The sequence below is a fragment of the Cupressus sempervirens genome, chromosome 10 (assembly GCF_028749045.1).
Source record: "Cupressus sempervirens isolate cs-2001-9-10 chromosome 10, ASM2874904v1, whole genome shotgun sequence".
Lineage (NCBI taxonomy): Eukaryota > Viridiplantae > Streptophyta > Pinopsida > Cupressales > Cupressaceae > Cupressus > Cupressus sempervirens.
Window position 1 is genome coordinate 37863846 of NC_143127.1, and position 22448 is coordinate 37886293.

At 35.1% G+C, this 22448-nt stretch overlaps 1 pseudogene; it reads left to right on the plus strand.

The window, feature by feature from the left end:
- The first annotated feature begins 1445 nt into the window (after window positions 1-1445).
- On the plus strand, window positions 1446-22008 carry LOC149532449 (O-fucosyltransferase 23-like; annotated as a pseudogene).
- Window positions 22009-22448: the final 440 nt, after the last annotated feature.

Below are 22448 nucleotides of genomic sequence, written 5' to 3' on the forward strand. Positions count from 1 at the left end.
TACAATATAGACTTTGCAATTAAATAAGTGTACATCTAATAAAATTGGACACATTTTTTTTTTCTCATTTTTAACGAATAACAAGTTTGTAAGTAATATTTTGGTTAGACTCGTGGAATGGTCAAGTTCTAATGTGTTCGATGGAAGCATTCACGAATCACTACAAAACTATCTTAGATTTATGGGGATCTTATTTGATTCATTGTCTGGATGTCATAAAATTTCCTTTAGGACAAGTCATACGGAGGGATCATGTTGTTGTGATGTGGAGCCTAATAAGACTCGAAGGTTAAATTTTCCCCACTTTATTTGGTGCCCCTCAGATTTTAACATGGGGATTTTGGGGGTAGTGCCCCCAAAATGGGGTGAATGGGCAGCACTCCTTGCGGGGTCCTAAGGCTTTTCCTCAGGTGCGCTCCCTAAAGGAAAAGTGGAAAAAAAAGTTGTATAAAATGACTTAGGGTTAGGGATTTCATAATGTATGATAGGATTGTAGCTTCTTGCGGCAATATCGAGCTGTTAGGGGTTACAGATTGTAATCAGGTTGTAATCACTTGATAGTAAGAATATTGGACTCGTTGTTTGGTGGATGTAGCCTAGGGATTGGGTAAACCACATTAAATCTTTGCGTCTTGTGTTCTCTTTTGAGTGAATTATTATTTTTTGATATTGGTTATATTTACATATAGTTGTTATTTCTTTTTTTTGTTAATCCTAACACCTGCACCATTACCCATATATGACATGACAAAAGAAACATTTGGCCAAAAGAATCGTATTCTTATCAAAAGATACAAACAAATTAATTTGGCTTCCATCCACTTTGGTTCATATTTTGTCAAAGTTGGTTATAAAGCTTGTCAATTGAGTGACGTAAATAAGACCCCTAGTCAAGCTTTTCAGTTTTGTTGGAACAATGGTGTCTCACCAAGAGGAGGCTATTTCACTTGGTTGGCATTAAAGAATTGCATCTTGACTAGTAACAGATTGGTCAAGCTAAAGATTTGTGATCAACCATTCAAATTTGTCCTTTGTGGTATGACTAATGAAACAGTTGATCATTTGTGTTTGCACTACATATTTGCAAGTGAATGTTCGCATCTTATAATGTCAATACTACAATGTTGTTTCCCACTTTCATATTCATTATGGGATCATTTATATCCCATTCAATGCTTACTGAATTATGGAACATTGCACCGCAATTACAATTTGGTCCATTTGGTGGGAGAGAAACAAGCGTATAGTGCTCAAGTTTGGAATTGGTAAAAACACAAAATTGTTTCAGTAAGTGAAAAAATGAATTCACACTTGAACCAAATTTTGCTGAAGGAACTGCAATTCACATCATGGGATAATGATATTCTTAGAGACTGGCCTGACATTAAGATCCCACTTGTTAATGGCAGATCTCAGGAAACTAAAATCAACAGGAAAGAGGTTAAATGGTGGAAGCTGACACAAGAAGATGTACGCAAGATCAATTATCAGGGGTTGGGATATGCATCCGAGACCATTTGGGGAATGTGATTGCAAAGGCCATCCCTCTACCGGTGGGCAGTAATAATCAGGAAGAATCATTGGCAGTTTTCTATGGGTTAAAACTTGCATTAGTATATAATATTGATGGAATACATCTTGAAGGATATTCACAGATAATAATACATGCACTCAAGTCTCACAATTTTCGTAGCTGGAAAACACACTATAGAGAAGGCAACTTCGCAGCAAATCATTTGACAAATTTGGCCATAGGTTTGCCTCTTCCATTACTTTGTGTACCTTCACCTGATCACAATGTCGATGTTAATATAAAAGTGGATCCTTATGTACCGATTGAGAGGTCTCGGAATGATATGCATGTTGCGAATTTGGAGGAAGGTGATTGCAGAATGTCTTGTTACTTGTTTGCTTGGCGACCAGGGATCGTCTGTATGTTCCTTCTAATGTCCATGAGGTGGGTTGTTCTTCCAGCATTACACTCTTGGTGAAGGATGATGCACAATTAACGGAAGAAGAATAAAATGCAGTTTAGGTGTACAATTTTTTTTTTTTGGGTGTTTTGATGCCTCCGCACTTTTGATCTCGTATATGTCTGGTTGCTAGATAAATAATAGGTTCTCTGTTGTTTTTGTTGTTATGGCCACTAATTTTGTAATTTAATAGTGACAATTTTTAAATTTAAGTAGGCTAGTGTGTTTTAAAGTCTCATTTTGTAGTATGCACTTTTAAGATCTTTTGTATTAGAGTAATATGTAATGGGTGTCAGCAAATGATGAATCTACATGGACTATTTTGTAAGCTTTACAGTCTTCTACATTGTATTCATCATTATTATTAATAAATTTTATATAGGCTCCTACCCTTTTGTTTAAAAAAAAACATTGTTGAAATATATATATATATTTTAAAGAAAAAAGACTCTGTTGGCCTGTGGAACAATCAGAGAGCAAGTTCAAAGGGCTAACACTAATCACCATTAATCAACATATTAACAATTCATTAATAACATATTAACAACAACTAGTGCCACAAGATTAGATCAAACAACACTCGGATCTACGTCTATCAAAAGCAAATGTTTGGAAGCGACTAAGTCACCAAACATGGTCAATATTGTCAAAGATCATCTTGGACATGCCCCCACAAAAATAACAAGCTTTAGCTAAAAACAAAAATGAGGGACCAAAGTGAGCCCCTTAAAACTTGTAGTAATCACCTAATCATAGAGAATAAATAAACCAAAAGAGAGGCAAGCGAAAACATACTACAACTACCCACAAAAGAAATCTCAATAAAAACTTTAGCTTTTCACTTTAATAGCAAAGGGGTCCACCTTAAAAGGAACAACAAGCCAAATTAACAACACTACAAAGTAGACATTAAACCACCAACCATCAACCTTCTCATAGCAAAGAGCTCATAAAATCTCCAACACAATAGGGGAATCATCAACTATTCTCTGAAGCCCAAGAGAGCTTGCACCTAAAATCTCCACCTCAATAAGAGAAATGACCACTTGTAGCTTCACATGAGTAGTCACCACCTCAATAGGAGACTCATCCACCTCCATAGGAATTGTGAATGAAGAAGTCGCCCAAATGTACCATACCCGCCACAACCATTCCATATTCTTCCTGATTTGGGTCTGGAAGAGCCAAACAAGGGGACCAAGAGGCAATAGTCTTAACTTTGTTCAAAATATCACCATGCACACTGCCTATGAGGAGTGGGTGTTAGGATTAAACCACAGACAGAAATAACAATTACATGCAAATATAACCAATAACAAAAAATAATAAATCACACAGAAAAGAATACAAGACACCAAGATTTAACATGGTTCACCCAATCCCTGGGCTACATCCACCAAACAACAAGTCTGATATTATTACAATCCAATGATTATAACCTGATTACAATCTGTAATCCCTTATAGCTCCATACCGCTGCTAGAACCAGTTTTTCATCACAACTATAAAATAATCCCTAACCCTAAGCCCTTTTATACAAGTATTTTTACCACTTTAGGGTTATAATTAATAATTACATGTCGTCCCAAAATCTTAATAAAATAGGGCCCAAATTTTTTTTTCCTGTACCCTTGGAAAGAATTTATGAAGTATGTACAGTACTTTCCTGATCAGTCGTGCCACAATCTAACAATCTCCCACTTGGGGACTAATCAGGTTCCACACTAAACAACAATCTCCCACTTGGAGACTGATCCTGTAGCTATGCCGCTACTCCATGAGGGTCTCAATGGTTCAAACTACCTTGGACGTTGTTGTTCATTTATTCATATTCAGTCTAGAAGACCAACCAAAGCTGAAGAGGAGTTTAGCTTCTCCCTTGTTACTACCTTTGTCAACATATCTATTGGATTGTCATTTGTATGTATCTTCTCCAACTTTAACTTTCCATCCTCCAAAACTGACTGAATGAAATGGTACCACAACTGTATGTGTTTAGTCTTTGAATGCAAAGCTGAATTTTTTGCAAGATGAATGACACTTTGACTATCTGTAAACAAATAATTATCCCTCTAAGGGTGTCCCAATTCTTCCAAGAAGAATTGAAGCCATATCATCTCCCTGGTTGCCTATGTAGTAGCTACATACTCTACCATTGTGGTAGATAAAGCATTAACCTTATGTAACCTAGAAGCCTAGCTCACAGCTGCCCCACCAACAGTAAAGACATAACCTATAGTACTCTGACTGGTATCAATATCCCCTGCCAAATTTGAGTCAACATAGCTCTATAAATTAGTAGTAGAGCCCCCAAAGTCTAAACACTTATTAGATGTTCCTCTCAAATATCTGAGAATCCATTTGACAGTATTCCAATGCTCAATTCCTGGATGACTCATATACCTACTAACAACTCCCACTGCATGTGCAATATCTAGCCTAGTACATACCATAGCATACATCAAGCTTCCTACAGTTGAAGCATAGGGTGCCTTGGACATCTTATCCTCCTCTTCTTATGTCTTGGGACACATCTTTTTAGTCAACTTCAAATGACTAGGTAAAGATGTGCTGACAGCTTTAGCATTCTCCATAGAGAAACGTTGCAACACCTTCTCAACATAATCAGCCTGAGATAGCGTTAATGTTCTATTCTTCTTATCTCTACAAATCTTCATACCAAAGACTTGTTTTGCTGCCCCCAAATCCTTAATAGCAAATTCATGTGCTAATTGGCATTTCAGCCCCTTAATATGATCCATGTTAGACCCAACTACAAGCATATCATCAACATATAAACATAAAATAATGTAGCTATCATCATCCAACCTCTTAAAGTAAACACAGTGATTTGAATGACACCTATTGTAACCATGCTCATGCATAAAACTGTCAAATTTTAAATACCATTGCCGAGGTGCTTGCTTCAAGCCATATAAACTTTTCTTCAATTTGCATACTAAGTTCTCCTTACCTTTGACCTCAAATCCCCATGGCTAAGCCATATCTATCTCTTCATCCAAATCACCATGAAGAAAGGTTGCTTTAACATCAAACTACTTTAAATGAAAATCCTCAGTAGCCACAATACTTAAAATAGTATGGATAGAAGTCATCTTAACAAAATGAGAAAATATCTCATCAAAATCAATTCTCTTTTTCTATGCAAATCCTTTTACAACTAACCTAGCTTTAAATCGTTTCTTACCTCCTTCCTCTTCTTTCAACTTGTAAACCCACTTATTCTGTAAAGCCTTTTTACCTGCAGGCAACTTGCATAAATCCCAAGTTTTATTTTTCAGCAAAGAGTTCATTTTATTTTTCATAGTAGACTCCCACTGAATCTTAGTATCCATTTGCACAGCTTCATCATAATATTCAAGTTCACCAACATCTATTAATAAAATAAAATACAAAGAGGGAGAAAATATTTCTGGAGGTCTAATTTGCCTTGTTGACCGTCTAACATTCATTATTATGTGTGGTATTTTTTGTTATTGTTGATGGACATCATGAGAAATGGCTAGAACATCATCTTGTGGAGTATCATCTAGCACTACATAATCATTTTCTTTCTTCTCATGTTGCTGCAACAAATCTTTGTACAACACTTTCTCAATGAATATGACATCCCTGCTTCTTACAATTTTACAATTTTCAAAATCCCAAAGCCTATAACCAAATTTCTGAATGTCATATCCAAAAAATACACATTTTTTTGACTTAGTTTCCAGCTTGGTTCTATTTTTAGAATCTATGTGAGCAAATGCTTCACACCCAAAAGTTTTGAGAAAAGAATAACTCACCTTCTTACCAGTCCATGCTTCCTCTGTAATACCACAACCCGAAGGAGTAGAGGGACCTCTATTAATCAAATATACATCAGTATTGATAGCCTCCACCCACATATATAAGAGCAACCCAACATGCAACCTCATGCTCCTTGCATGTTCCATTATAGTCCTATTCTCAGCCACTCCATTTTCTTGTAGAGTCCTTGGAATAGTTTTTTGTCTACAAATACCATTAGTGGAGCAATAATCTTCAAATTCATGACTGCAATACTCACCACCATTATCAAACCTGAGACATTTTAATTTCTTACCAGTTTCATTTTCAACCAAATATTTTTATTTCTTAAAAGTTTGAAATACATCAGATTTATGTCTAAGGAAATAAACCCATACCTTTCGTGTTACACCATCAATAAATGTAACATAATAATGAGAGCCTCTGAGGGAAGATACCTGAGCCGATCTCTATACATTGGTATGCACAAGCTCTAATTTCTCTTTTTTATTTTCCTTCCTAGTCTTTACAAAAATCACTCTTTTTTGTTTTCCATACACACAACTTTCATAAAAATCCATATTAACACATTTTAGACCTGGTAAAACTTTCTTTGAATGAAGTACTTCAATACCTTTTTCACTCATGTGCCCAAGTCTATTATGCCATAGTGTTGTATCAAAATTTATAGCAGCTATTTGTTCTCCCTGCTCAACTGCAGCAATTGTTCCTGAACATTTATTTTTCTCTAAAACAATTAAAGTAGAAGGAACGATATGACCTATACAAAGATATAAGGTGCCTACTTTCACACCTTTTGCTACTACAAGGGAACCTTTTGAAACCTTCCAATTTTTATCATTAAAAGTACCTACACAACCCTCATCACTGAGTTGCCCTACTGAAATTAAATTTCTACTCAGCCTTGAAACATGTCTTACCTCATGTAGTAGCCAATTATTCCCATTTTACAACTTAATCAAAATTTTTCCCTTTCCAACAATCTTACAAGGTTCATTATCCCTCAAATAAACAAGCTCAAAATGCCCTTGGACATAATCAATGAAATAACCTTTATGAGGTGTAGCATGAAATGAAGCACCATAATCTAAAACCCATGAATCATCAACACTTTCTAAAGACAGAAACAAAGCATCCTCTTTAGATTTGTTTCTTACCACATTTGCCTCCTTGTCTTCATCTGGTTGATCTCCTTCATTTTTCTTTCAATTCTAACAATCTTTCTTTTTATGACCTAGTTTCCCACAATACCAATAGTCGTTCAGTCCTCTCGATTGAGACCTCCTCCCCTTTGACTTTCTTCTTGATTTCTTACAGTTTCTAGAGTTACTTCCTCTCTCAGTCATCTGCCCCTGCTTTGCGCAATCAAAGCACTTCCTGATGTAGATCCACCTAAGGTTTTCCTATGAGTTTCCTCACTCAAAACAACACTAATCACATCTTCACATTTTAGGGTACTAGATCCAGGAACAAAATTACTTATAGCCATTACCAAGCCATTCTAGCTTTCAGGAAAAGAACACAAAATCAAGAGAGCCCTAATTTCTTCATCAAATTGATACCCATAGAATATAACTAACTAGTAATAGTATTAAACTCATTTAAATGATCTACAACAGATCCACCTTCTGCCATTTTTATATTAAATAAATGCTTCATGAGAAATATCTTGTTTGAAGCGGAGGGCTTTTCATATAGTTTCACTAGGGTTTGCATTAATTATTTTGTTTTCTTTACTTTTGTAATATTAAATTCCATCGATGGTGCTAAGCATAATTGAATGCTTCCAAGTGCCTTTCTATCCAAAATATCTCATTCATCATTTGACATAGATCCCTAATTCTTTGCTTTGCCTTCTAACGGCTTCTATAAATCCTTCTGATATAGATAGTCTTCCATTTGCATCTTCCAAACTTGGAAGTTCTGCCCATTCAACCTGTCAACCCTTAGCTTACCCTTGTCTGCCATTGCTCCCACTCGACCGTTAGACTCCCACTCAACCGTGAGACTTTTTTGTAGAGAATAACTGAAAAAAAACCTCGCTTTGATACCACTTGTTAGGATTAAACTAATGACAGAAATAACAATTACATGCAAATATAACCAATAACAAAAAATAATAAATCACATAGAAAAGAATGCAAGACACCAAGATTTAATGTGGTTCACCCAATCCCTGGGCTACATCCACCAAACAACAAGTCTGATATTATTATGATCCAGTGATTATAACCTGATTACAATCCGTAATCCCTTACAATTCAATATTGTCACAAGAACCAATTTTGCATCATGACTATAAAACAATCCATAATCCTAAGCCCTTTTATACAAGTATTTTTACTGCTTTAGGGTTATAATTAATAATTACATGTCACCCCAAAATCCCGATAAAAAATGGCCCAATTTTTTTTAAAGAATTTATGAAGTATGTATAGTACTTTCCTGATCAGTCACCATAATCTAATAGTGGGGAAAAACCAAGGAAGATGCAACATCACCAAGCATTTGCAACCCACCCATGTTCCAAGTTGGACCAAGACCATGCCAAACAAAAAAAGGAAAAATTATCCCAAAAACATTTTCCATGCCACTATAACAACATACAATGACAATGAGATACCAAGCTAAGATGGGGGAAGCAACCACCCATCTAGCTATTTGAGTCAATTTCCTACCCTACACACTAGTCATGAATAGAAAAATTTTCTAGACCAAGAAAGGGGCGAAAAATCAATAAAGCATTTCTGCAACATCGTTTCTCCAGAAACAAACTAAAGCAAAGCAAACAAACATGCTAAATCTAGAAAATATCCATAGTAATAAAAAGGTAGGACATCCTCATCCAAATATACATCTTCACAATTTGTGGAATCATTCAAGAATTTAGAACCCTTACCTATTACAACACATAGAGCATCATTTCCAAATCTTACCATTCCTACATCACATTGCTCCACTTTGAGGAATTTGCTTTGGTCTCCAGTCATGTGAGGAGAGGAGCCATTATCAATGATCTAGTTTTTGTTGTGAATGGTGGTCAATATTAGATCTTTTTTCACCTGCTCTTCTTTTATTACATAGAAGGCTATCTCCTTGTTAGTTTGAGATTTTTCTTAGAGTCACCATCTTTATTCTTTAGTTTTGGTTCACTCTTGTTTTCAAATTGTTATTTTGAATCATTGGTTCTGCCAAGTGTCAAATGCAATTTGAGGTCCAATAACCCCTTTTTCAGTTGTCCATTCACAAGCCTTGTCCTTTCCATCCCTCAAAGCCTATTGTTGACCAAGTTTGTTCCTCGATTCTCCTTTGTAGACATAGTGATTGAGGTCATGTTTCGAGTTTTGATTTTCTTCAATAACTCTTGAACCTCTTGTACCATTTGAACTAAGTTCAAAAGGTTCAAAAGGTTTAGCACTTCAACTCATTTTTCAGTTTTCATGCAATATTATTGGTGGGCCCTAGCCTTATGTGCCATGAAGTTCAATTCTTAGAAGATGCGCTATAGCTGGACACCTTGTCAGGTCTAACACACTGATATGTGACTTCATCATTTATGAAGAGGTAGTGAATTAGAGTAAGGAAATCATTAAATACCATGTTGAGATTTATTTTTAAAGGGAAAAAGTGGAAATTTAGCACATGCGGAGGTAACGTATCATTTAAGTTACTCACTTTATATTTTATGACAAGCATCATCTTGTCACATCATCCTATTCTTGCGACATGTGTGATTCATTGTGTCCTTCCCATGATTAATGCCCTATCTTTTCTACAGAGTATATATGAGTAAGATTTCCCTTTTTTGAAAACATATTTTCTTCAGTTGGTTAAGTGTTAGCAACAAGAATCTAGGGAAGGAGAACCATCTTTCGTAGTTATAATAGTTTTTTCTCTTTAGGTAAGTATTGTGTTCTTTGACTCTTTTTCTTTCACTTGTTAGCAAAGAGATTGCGTTTTGCTCCTTTAGTTTTCAAGAAACGAGAAGGAATTTTGAATAATTAAGTCCACTCTACACATTTTTGGGAACACTTGTAGTCTATGTAGAAATTCACACATTGTATCAGACACAAACCTTTTAGGAGTTGACCTAGGAGGAGTAACATAAAGATTCTATGAGAAACTTGCAAAGCCCTTTTCCACCAAAGTCTTGGATACTAATTTTCTCATGGCCTCCACCTTCCTGCCTACATACCCATGTTTGAAACTTGTTCAGGAATGTATTCAAATGTATGATATGCCTAGTGGAAATATTTTGAGAAAGGATAGAAGTATATTTTTAAATATATCTAAGGAAATCATGTCCAAATTATTTCATCTTGAAGAGCAAGAATTTGTAGATTTGACTACTACTTTATCACTAACTAGATTCTTAGAATAGTCTAATGTTTATAGAAATATCATTGCAAAGAGCTAGACTGAAAATCCTTACAAAGGTGGCTCTAGGTTGCCTAAAATTCTCAAGAAAGGTCAAATGACCTCACAAGTTCATGATGTCATGGTCTTGCTGCACAAAATTTGTGGTTCTTTGAATTGATTCCTAGCTCTATGAGAAACCAACTCAGAGGAGCTTTAGGCATGAGGAAAGATTTCTATATGTCTTCATACTTAACATATACACTAGCCAATACTCAAGATTTGTAGTATCTACCTCATGAACCTTGGGTAGAAAACATCACTATATATAACTACTACCCTGTGTTATATAGAGACAAGGTCTTGGAAAATTTTAGGAAGGTTCATGATATTTTCTTAGGAAAATTATGTTTTGAAATTAGATATTCTCCTCACCATAGATTCTCTTCTAAATCTCAGAAATTTGTTCAATCTTTTGGTGGAATTTCCATCCAATTCTCCAAGTTCACTTATGTAAGGATAGGTGGTTTTGATGAACCTTTAAGACTCCCTAGGTTTTCCCTTGATTGTTTCATTTTGGTGGAGGTATCTCAACAATTAATTTCGGTCATAAACAAGTTTTCCACTTCTGAGGTTTCTGATGTCATTTTCCTGCTCAAACTAGGAAAATTAACTTGTACGAGTATGGAGGATCCTACATGCATAAGCTCATATTTGATAAACTTTCATCTTAGGTCATATTATGCTAGGAAAAAATTTGATAGTAAAAGGAAATCTCATAGCTTGTTTGAATCCTAGATGAATTTTTCTCACTTCCATGATATTGAAGATTTTTTAGAGGACTATGTAGATGAACTAAAGGTTTGGAGGAGAGAATATAACAGGCTCACCATTTCTCAAATTAAGCTATTTCATTTAGATTTGGATATACATGTCTCTAATATTAAAGAAGATAAAGTAGATTTAGCAGGCACTCAAATAACTTAGTCCTTACTTTCTAGCAAAGCTATTATAAAATGGAATTTTGAGGAAGAAGACAATATTATTGAAAGAACATATATCGTGATTGAGAAAAAAAATTCTTGGTTAATAATGAAAAAGACCCAACATGCTGGAAAATTAATTGACTCATGTTCTAATGTTCATTCTAAATTTGTAGGTAGTAGGAGATCAACAAGGATTAACAGGGTGCAAGTCAATAATCCCCCATGGTGCAAAAAGCTTGTTCTAAAAACTGGAGCAAGATGGCAATGCCTATTGGGTCTAGTGAAGCTATTCAGATTAATAGTGAATCTGATAGGGATTTGGATGGTATGCTCATTAATAATCTTCAAAAAGTCTAGATGACTGTGGGAACCTCTCCTCAGGGGATAGAAAATTTGAATACTCTAGTTAAAGGCAATGAAGCTCAAAAAGTTTTTGATTTTGCGCCAAATTGGTTAGTGGCCTCAATAAAAAAAGAGAGGAGCCTTGTTGTAGTTTGCTTTCCTATCAAAGACATTGTAAGTAAATATACTACCAGAACCTCAAAATCCAAAAGAACTAAGAGCTCAACTTGGATAGTGTTTTACTAGGAAACAGACAACAACATTGTCAAGGTAGCCACTTATAATCACAAAGGTGATACAGGTGTGTTGGATTTGAATAATTTTGAGATTACTCACACCAATTTGTGAGTGATAAATTGGGAGACAAAGTAGCATTAGGTAGAATCATCCACTAAGAAAAGTATCCTACAATCATAGAAGGATGGTATTGAAAAGAGGAAATTGAAGGCAGGAATCCATACCATGGAAAAATATATAAGGTCATTAACAAGGCACGGTTCAGCAACTGATGGTTCATCTCAGCCCACACTTGATCCCAATGTACCTGAAAATCAATAATTGGTAAATGACATAAAGAAGGGGAAAGCCATCCATAATTGGATAGACTATATGATGAATCTACTTACCAAGTTTATACGAGACCTGCACAAAATATTTACTCTTGTTGAAGTTGTGATATGTGAGGCTCATATACAAATGACAATATGGAAAGTAGAATCTGAAAGATTATTGACTATGGTCACTCAGCTAGTAGATGTGGAGGAATATGGTCTAGATAAATTCCTAGAGGAAAACCCATTGCAAATGGTGGATGCAGGCTGATCTATATATTGCGAAAGAACATAGCTTAGTGGGTCTCTAATTATAGTTCTGCCATTTCCCACATACAATATTTTGAAAAGAAGTTCAAGATCATTCAGGATGGTGTGAATAAAGATTTGTAGATCATTAGTTTGACTCCTTTGGAACCTTTCAAAGAGGAAGGTTCAAATGTAGAAGCACTGGTTAAGCTATATGAAGAACCCCTAAAGGCAATCAAGAATGGGGTTGACTTGATCGTGGTAGATCTTACTAAACTTGCTAAAATAGAAACTATGATCAACATGTGTAGCCAACAACTCCCATAATTTCTAGATGGAGTCACCAAAATGAAATAGGATAGGGACACGTAGAAGAATTTCTTACAGAGCATAAAGAGCCCAAACTTGAACACCATGTCAAAATTCATAGGTGCATATAGAGTCTGGAAGCTTGCATAGGGACCTTCTACCCAGGACGATGATGAGGAAGAAGAAGATCCACTGAAGAAGCATGATGATAATTCTCTTTAGGGAATCTTTGCCTTATGTTCTTTTAAAGTTTTAGTTTTAAATTAGTTACTTACGGGGTCTATGTACCTATTCAAAAACTTGGTTATTTTAATAGTTTTTAAACTATCAAAGAATCGAGTTTTGATGGAGATTCTCAAGCATTACTTTATTTAAGCTAGAAACTCAGTAGTGTGAGAGGTTAGCATTTTTTGATGGATATCATACTATGAACTATAAATCTATTTTAGTCATTGTGTGAATGTTTTTTGGATTTTTTCAGCATTATACCAGAACAGGATTATTTTTGGATGAAAAAGATCTTATATATATATATATATATATATATATATATATATATATATATATATATATATATATATATATATATATATTCAAGGATTGTATGCTTTATATTGTTCTCTATCAATTTAGTATTGAATCAGTATTGAAGTATTGGGTCTCTTTTTGATGTTGGATACTTATATGGTACATATGTTAGATAATCCTTTTATTACATATTTCTTTCGAATAAAAAATTTATAGAAAAATTGTGTGTTCTCTCCATTTTATCCAGTTTTTTATTTATTTAGTTGCTACTATTTGATTATCCCTTTATCTAGGAATAGATGTGAAGCCTTTTTACTTTCTGGTCAAAATTAATCCTTGTTTAAGAGAATGTTTCATTAAAAATCTTAATAAGGGAGCTAAACCTTACTAAAATTCAGAGAGGAAGATAGTATTCCTCAACTGTTGGAAGATTGTATTTGTCTTATGAATTTTGGATTAGAGGCTTTTGATTATTTGTTTTATTAAAAGACAAATCTATTTACCAACACTCCTCATCATCATCATTTGAATAGGTTGAAACTTCATTAGTCCCACCTTCTTCTACAAGATAATAATACTTCTTTCCTTTTTCTTTAAAACTCTTCCATCTCTCGTTCTTCTCCTTTTTGTTGCTTTCAAGACACCTTGCAGCTATATGTCCTATCTTGTTATACCTAAAACACTTCAAAGGGAGATTTTGAATGTACTTCCCTTTACCTCTAGGTAGTCTTCTTGCTAGCAATGTCTCTAGATCCTTGTTTTCATCTTCTTGAGTGAAGAGGGTCTCTATTGGTTCTAAAAGAACTTTCTACTTCTTTACCTCTTTTGGGTGCATTAGGTGCAACATATGCCTTGAATGCCACCTCTCCCTTAGGAAGGTTATTTTCATAATTACTCATCTCAAACGTTGTTAGCTTTCCTATCAAAGCATCAAGAGAAACCTCACATTTTTCTAGGGATCTGATTTCTTGAGTAGATAAGACCCTCAAGGCATATTGTGGTTGCAAATTACCTAGTATCTTTCTCACCACATCATCTTCCACCAGTGTGCCTCTAGATCCTCTTATGTCAACCACCACATCTTGAACTCTTTTACTATATTTCTCAATGTTTTCTCCTTCCTCCATCCTTGTGGCATCATATTTTATTCTTAGGCTATTAACCTTTACCTTTTGAACATGATTGTCTCCTTGATAGATAATTTTAATATTTTTCCAATTTCCATAAGCAGTTGCAATATCTTCTACATCAGTATACTCAACATATGAGATAGTAATTACTAGGGAATCCATGGTAGCAACATGAATTTATTTCTCCTTTGTTTGATCTGCATCAAGTGGCTATATATGATGGATGTATTTTATCTCGACATGCTTCTAGTATGCATCTCCTAGGGTTCTAAGATGCAGCTTTGTTTCCCGCACCAAAGGATATAGTTTTGCTTAGAAAACTTTGATGTAATTCCCTCTTCATCATTTTGATATTTTAGATTTATCTTTAGAGGAAGGTGACTTTGATACCAATTGTTGGCCCACATGGTATAGGTTATATTGAGAGGGGGTTCAATTCGTATAATGGGTTTCAAACTTTTACCTTAAACCTATTTGCTAACATTCTTGTTTATGGCCTATCTAGTTACTAGATGATTAATCATAACATTCAAGACAAAAGGAAAATAACACATAGAACCAATTTATCTCATGGAAACCTAATTAGGGTGAAAACCATGATTGTGATTCAATGCTCATGAAGCTTGCATTGTTCTACAGTGTGCCTAGTCAAGAGCTTATCCTTGTTAGGAGATTATAACGACACTATCAAGTTCCACCTAGATATGGGATTTGAGAGAAAGTTATTAGAGTATTTACTTTGTTAAAGGTATCTTGGTTAAGGGACTTAGAATACAAGTGAATGTGTTACCCAGCTAAGGGATTGTATACAACGAGCTTGCTAGAGTCCACCCACGGTGGGATTTTCTATTATAGTGTTAAGAGAACAATAGGGTTGACTGACCTATAAGAAATAACTACTTATCTTTATTCAAATCTGCTTTGTGCTCATTAATTGGTCTACAACTTTCTTGGCTCTCTTCAGCTCTACAACTTAGACTTGACTACTTTTTTGTTTCACTTTCCTTAGCTTAAACACTCCTCATCACTATTTGTTTGACTCCATGGCTTCACCAAACACACTTCATCATAACTCCAATCACCTTCATTATTTTCTTCCCATGATTGCATTCAACCTATCTCTAGGTCGTTCCAGCTCCTCAAATGTGTAATCCAACTTGTTTATTAAAAAATGAATGACTATATACAAGTCTTTATTATTCTTCTTTAAACCCTAATCTAAGAATTCAAATTCTCAATTCTTCTTCACCTAGAATGTATGTTATTCTTCCTTTTCATATGTCATTTTTATAGGTAGTGTATTTCAGGTGTACTTTCCCATATGGAGATTCATGGGTTTCGTGGTTCACTTAATCCCTGGGCTACGTCCACCAACAACAAGTCCAATATTATTATGATCTAGTGATTACAAATTGATTACAATTCATAATCCCTTACAGCTCAATACCACCACAAGAACCAATTTTCACCTCACACATTATGAAAATACCTAACCCTAACCCTTTTTATACAAGCTTATTGCCACTTAAAAAATTAGGGTTAGAATACTAAAAAAAATAGTAGCAAATGCCTTTTATACTATAAGGTCATTTTTGGCTTTAGGGGTGCTACCCTTGAAAACCCCCATGAGGGCGTTGCCCCTTGACCCCACCCTATACTATGATAGGGAGCACACTTAGGGCATTGCTTGCTCTAGGACCCTATAGGGGCACTGCCCCTTGACCTTTTCTTTGGGGCGTTGCCCCCAAACCCCCATAGGAATAATTTGGAGGGAAATTGCGTTGAATAAACCTCTGAGTCTGATTAGGCTTCATATCACAATAATCTCCCACTTGGAGACTGATCAAATAACCTCCCACTTAGAGACTGATCATAGCACTACTAAACCCATAGCTCCCAGTGGAATATTAAACCACCCTGGACTCTGTTGTTCTTTTAGTCTATTTAGTCTAGAGACCAACCAAAGCTGAATAGGAGTTCAACTTCTCCCTTGTCACTTCCTTTGTAAACATATTTGCTAGATTGTCATTTGTATATATCTTCTCTAGCTTTAATTGTCCATCATCCAAAACTGATCGAATGAAATGGTACCATAACTATATGTACTTTGTCTTTGAATGCAGAGTTGAATTCTTTGCAAGATGAATGACACTTTGGCTATTTGTAAATAAATAATTATCCCTCTCTAGGCATCCCAATTCTTCCATGAAGAAATGAAGCCATATCATCTCCTTGGCTAACTCTGTAGCAACAACATACTATGCCTTTGTAGTGGATAAAGCATTAATCTTCTACAATTGAGAAACCCAACTCACTAGTGCCCCACTAATAGTAAATACATAACCTACAGTACTCCACTTGGTATCAATATCCCCTACAAAATATGAGTTAACATATCCCTATAAAGTACTAGTAGAGCCCCCAAAGTGTAAACACTTACTGGATGCTCCTCTCAGATATTTGAGAATCCATTTAACTGCATTTGAATGCTTAGTTCTTGGATGACTCATATACTGGCTAATAACTTCCACTACATGTGCAATATCTAGCCTAATACATACCATAGCATACATTAAGCTTCCTATAGCTAAAGCATAGGGCACCTTAGACATATTGTCCTCCTCTTCTTGTGTCTTGAGACACATCTCATTATTCAACTTCAAATGACCAGGTAAAGATGGACTGATAGCTTTAGCATTCTTCATAGAGAAACCTTGCAACACCTTCTCAATATAATCAACCTGAGATGATGTCAATTTTATGTTCTTTCTATCTCTACAAATCTTCATACCAAGAATTTGTTTTGCTGCCCCCAAATCCTTCATATCAAATTCATGTGCTCACTAGCATTTCAGCCTCTTAATATGATCCATGTTAGACCCAGCTACAAGCATATCATCAACATATAAACATAAAATAATGTAGTTGCCAGCATTCAAACTCTCAAAATAAACACAATGATCTAAATGACACCTATTGTATCCATGCTCGTGCATAAACCTATCAATTTTTTTATACCATTTTTGAGGTGCTTGTTTCAAGTCATATAAACTTTTCTTCAATCTGCACACTAAGTTCTCCTCACCTTTGACCTCAAATCCCTATGGTTGTACCATATAGATCTCTTCATCCAAATCACTATGAAGGAAGGCTATTTTGACATCAAACTACTCTAAATGCAAATCCTCAATAGCCACAATACTTAAAATAGTGTGAATAGAAGTCATTTTAACAATAGGAGAGAATATCTCATCAAAATCAATTCCTTTTTTCAATGAAAATATTTTTACAACTAACCTAACTTTAAATTGTTTCTTGCCTCCTCTTCTTTTAACCTATAAACCTATTTATTCTATAAAGTCTTTTTACCCGCAGGCAACTTGCATAAATCACATGTCTTATTTTTCAACAAAGAGTCCATTTCATCTTTCATTACAAACTCCCACTGAATCTTAGTATCCACCTACATAGTTTCATCATAACATTCAGGTTAACTAGCATCAGTAAGTAAAATAGAATACAAGGAAGGAGAAAATCTTTTTGGTAGTCTACTTATCATTGTTGGCTGTCTAACATTCACTAGGTGTGTGGTATTTGTTGTTGTGGTTGTTGCAGATCATGAGGAAATGTTGGAACATCAACTTTTGGAGAATCATCCAGCACTACATAATCATTTTCTTTCTTCTCATGTTGCTGCAACAGATCTTTGTACAACACTTTCTCATTGAAATGACATCCCTGCTTCTTAAAATTTTACAATTTTCAAAATCCCAAAGCCTATAACCAAATTCATTAATACTATATCCAAAAAATACACATTTCTTTGACTTGGCTTCCAACTTGGTTCTATTTTCAAAATCTATATGAGCAAACGCTTCACAACCAAAGGTTTTGAGAAAAGAATAACTCACCTTCTTACTAGTCCACACTTCCTCTGGAATACCACAGCCGAAAGGAGTAGATGGACCTCTATTAATCAAACATACAAGAGTATTGACAGGCTCTACCCACATGTTTAAGGGCAACCCAACATGCAACCTCATGCTTCTTGCATGCTCCACTATAGTCTTGTTCATGCGTTCAGCCACTCCATTTTCCTATGGAGTCCTTGGAACAATTTTTTGTGTACAAATACCATTAGCGAAGCAATAATCTTCAAATTCATGATTGCAATACTCACCACCATTATCAGATCTAAGACATTTTAATTTCTTTCCAGTCTCATTTTCAACCAAGCATTTCCATTTCATAAAAGTTTGAAATACATCAAATTTTTGTCTAAGGAAATAAACCCATACTTTTCTAGTTGCATCATCGATAAATGTAACATAATAATGAGAGCCACCAAGGGAAGTTACCTGAGCTATTCCCCATACATCTATATGTACTAGCTCTAATCTCTTAATTCTCTTTTCCTACCCAGTCTTCACAAAACTCACTCTATTTTATTTTCCATACACACAACTTTCACATAGATGCATATTGACACATTTCAGACTTGGTAAAACTTTCTTTGAATGAAGTACTTTCATACCTTTCTCACCCATGTGCCCAAGTTTTTTGTGCCACAACATTGTATTAGAATCTACAATAGCTATTTGTTCTCCCTGCTCAACTGCAGCAACTATTCCTGAACATTCATTTTTCTCTGACACAATCAAAGTAGAAGGAGAAATATAACTTGTACAAAGATATAAGGTGCCTACTTTCACACCTTTTGCTACTACAAGGGAGCCTTTATTTTGAAACCTTCCAATTTTTATCATTAAAGTAACTACACAACCCTCATCACCAAGTTGCCCTGCTGAAATTAAATTCCTACTCAGCCTTGGAACATGTCTTACCTCATGTACTAGCCAATGATTCCCATTCTACAACTTAATCTTAACTTTTTCTTTTCCAACAATGTGACAGGGCTCATTATCTCCCAAATAAACAAGCCTAAAACCCCCTTGAACATAATCAATAAAATAACCTCTATGAGGTGTAGCATGAAATGAAGCACCAAAATCTAAAACCCATGAATCACAACACTTTCTAATGACAAAAGCAAAGCATCCTCTTTAGATTTGTTACTTGCCACATTTGCCTCCTTGTTCCCTTCTGGTTTATCTCCTTCATTGTTCTTTCAAGTCCAATATTTCTTCTTATGCCCTATTTATTTCTTCTTATGCCCTATTTTACCACAGTACCAGCAATCTCTTGGTCCTCTGGATTGAGACCTCTTCCCCTTTGACTTTCCTCTTGATTTCCCATGATTTCTAGAATTATTCCCTCTCTCGATTGTTATGCCTTTGCTTTGTGCATTCAAAGCACTTCCTGATGTAGGTCCACCTAAGGATTTCCTAGGAGTTTTCTCACTCAAAATAACACCAATCACATCATCAAATTTTAGGGTATTAGATCTAGAAATAGAATTACTCACAGTCATTACCAAGCCATTCCAGCTTTTAGGCAAAGAACACAAAATCAAGAGAGCCCTTATTTCTTCATCAAAATTAATACCCATAGAAGATAACTGACTAGTAATAGTATTGAACTCATTTAAATGATCTGCAATAGATCCACCCTCTTCCATTTTCATATTAAATAAATGCTTCATGAGAAATACCTTGTTTGAAGCGAAGGGCTTTTCATATAGTTTCGCTAGGGTTTGCATCAACTCTTATGTCCTCTTTTCTTTTGTAATGTTAAATGTCACTAATGGTGCCAAGCATAATTGAGTTCTTCCAAATGCTTTTCTTTCTAAAATCTCCTAGTTCTCATCTGACATAGTTCCTTATTTCTTAGATTTTCTTTCCAAAAAATTCCATAAGTCCTTCTAATATAGATAGTCTTCCATTTGCATCTTCCATAACTGAAAGTTTTTCCCATTAAACTTCTCCACATTTAGCTTACCCTCGTCTACCATTGCTCCCACTCAATCGTGAGACTCCCACTCAATTGTGAGACCCTCCTATAGAGGATCACTAAAAAAAATGATGACAACCTGGCTCTAATACCACTTGTTAGGATTAAACTTAGACATAAATAATAGTTATATGCAAATATAACTAATGTTATAAAATAATAGATTGCACATAAGAGAACACAAGACACCAAGATTTAACGTGGTTCACCCAATCCCTGGGCTACGTCCACCATCAACAAGTCTAATATTATTATGATCTAGTCATTACAACCTGATTACAATCAGTAATCCCTTATAGCTCAATACTGCCACAAGAACCAATTTTCATCTCACACATTATGAAAATCCCTAAGCCTAAGCCTTTTTATACAAGCTTTTTGTTGCTTACAAAATTAGGGCTAGAATAATAAAAGAATAGTAGCCAATGCCTTTTACAATATAAGGTCATATTTGGCTTCAAAGGCATTGCCCCCAAAAATTCCCATGGGGGTGTTGCCCCTTGAACCCACCCTATACTACAATAGGGAGTGCACTTGGAGCGCTACCCTAGGACCCCATAGGGCCACTACCCCTTGACCCCATCTTGGGGGCACTGCCCCCAAACCCCCATTGAAATAATTTGGAGGGAAACTATGTCGAATAAACCTCTAAGTCTAATTAGGCTCCATATCACAACATTTCTTCTAACCCTTGTCTTCTTGTTGGGAAGAGTTCAAAATTTGAATTCTCCTACCTACCATCTTGTTGGAGCTTGATGTAACAACTCTTCTATCTTCTGAGGTGTCAAGTAGATTTTACCTACCCTATGATGTGTATAGTCACAAGTTCCTTATCTCTATCCTTTATCTCTATCCTTTGACCTTGATGAGTCATATTTATCTTGTCTGGTACTTAGCCCAATGATAAATTGTACTTAGCCCAATACTTCTAAGTGTGTTTGTGAAGATCATTTGTCTACACCTATCATGTCTTCACCACACTATTGATCCTTTCCTAACTTCAAGTCATACTAGTGTGCATCTTTGACTCATCAATTGAAACCTGATCTTAGTCTTTGATAAGCTCCACAGGTCTCATAACTTTTCTTTTGATAGTTATGGCAACATGAAAACCCATGAGGCTTTTTTGTGAGACTTGTGGTGAATTATTTACAAAGATTTGGCTCAACTTGATGAATGTGTTTGAAACCATGATATTAATTAGCATGAGGATATTATATTAGAGAAAAAATATTTTTTTTATGGCATAATCATTGGCTTGTCAATAACTATGCCTCCATTTTTTAATGTCTGAATTTGGTGGATGAATTATCAATGACATGAAAAATGAGAAAGGTTGGATGATTCATTGCAAGAAAATGGAAAATAAGGCAAAAAAAAAAGAGGAAAAGAATTTGATAATTTATAGCTGAAAGGAAGAGATTATAGTTCAGGTTTCAAAAATTCTTGGGTTGGAGAAGCACTCTATTGTTTATTTGGTTGTAACGATGATATTTTGGATGGCAATATTTTTTTGGAGGGATGGAGATAGGGTTTAATCATCTAAAAGAAGAAAAATATAGGCTTGGTGAGTACCTTTTCTAAGTACCCTTATTTTATAAAGTATGTCATTGATTATGAAGTATGCATGCAAGCTAGCATTTTTGTAGGTAATAACTTTTCTACTTCATCTAGCCTAGTAGTGTTACAAAGAACCATGAGAAGAAAGAGGGAAAATGAAAAATGTTAAAGTAATGGTTGTGAAGATGCATCCATTTATAATTTAGAAAGCCCTAGGGGATGGTCTAAAAAATGGTCAACTATCATCTCAAATTAAAGCCTAGAAGCTATTAGCTGTGGATCTAATCACGTCTCTCAAACATAATAAAAATTTGTATTTGAAATTTTGATGCTAATGATGTTGGGCTCACCTAAAAATTTCTCAAGCTATAACTTGAAAGGATATGTCATCTATTTCAACTCGTATTGGGTACCATACTTGTGTATGTTTCACCCAACTTTATTTTACAGTGCAGAGAAATTCAATCCCTTTCACCCATGTATCATGATTGAAGGATTTGAGCAATACAAATCCATAGATCTAGTAGAACTCCTACATCCAAGAGCCTATCAAAAAGAAGAAAAGATAAGAGAAGATAAGTGTTTGGCTCTATAAATATCAAGAATATATTTATTAGAAAAAAAAGGTAAGCAAAAAGTACAAGAGATAAATCTTCATAGAAGGAGATCATAAAACCTAAAAGGGAAACCCTAAGAGGTAAATGGTATTCAATAATTACCATTTACTTATTAAATGGCAATGCA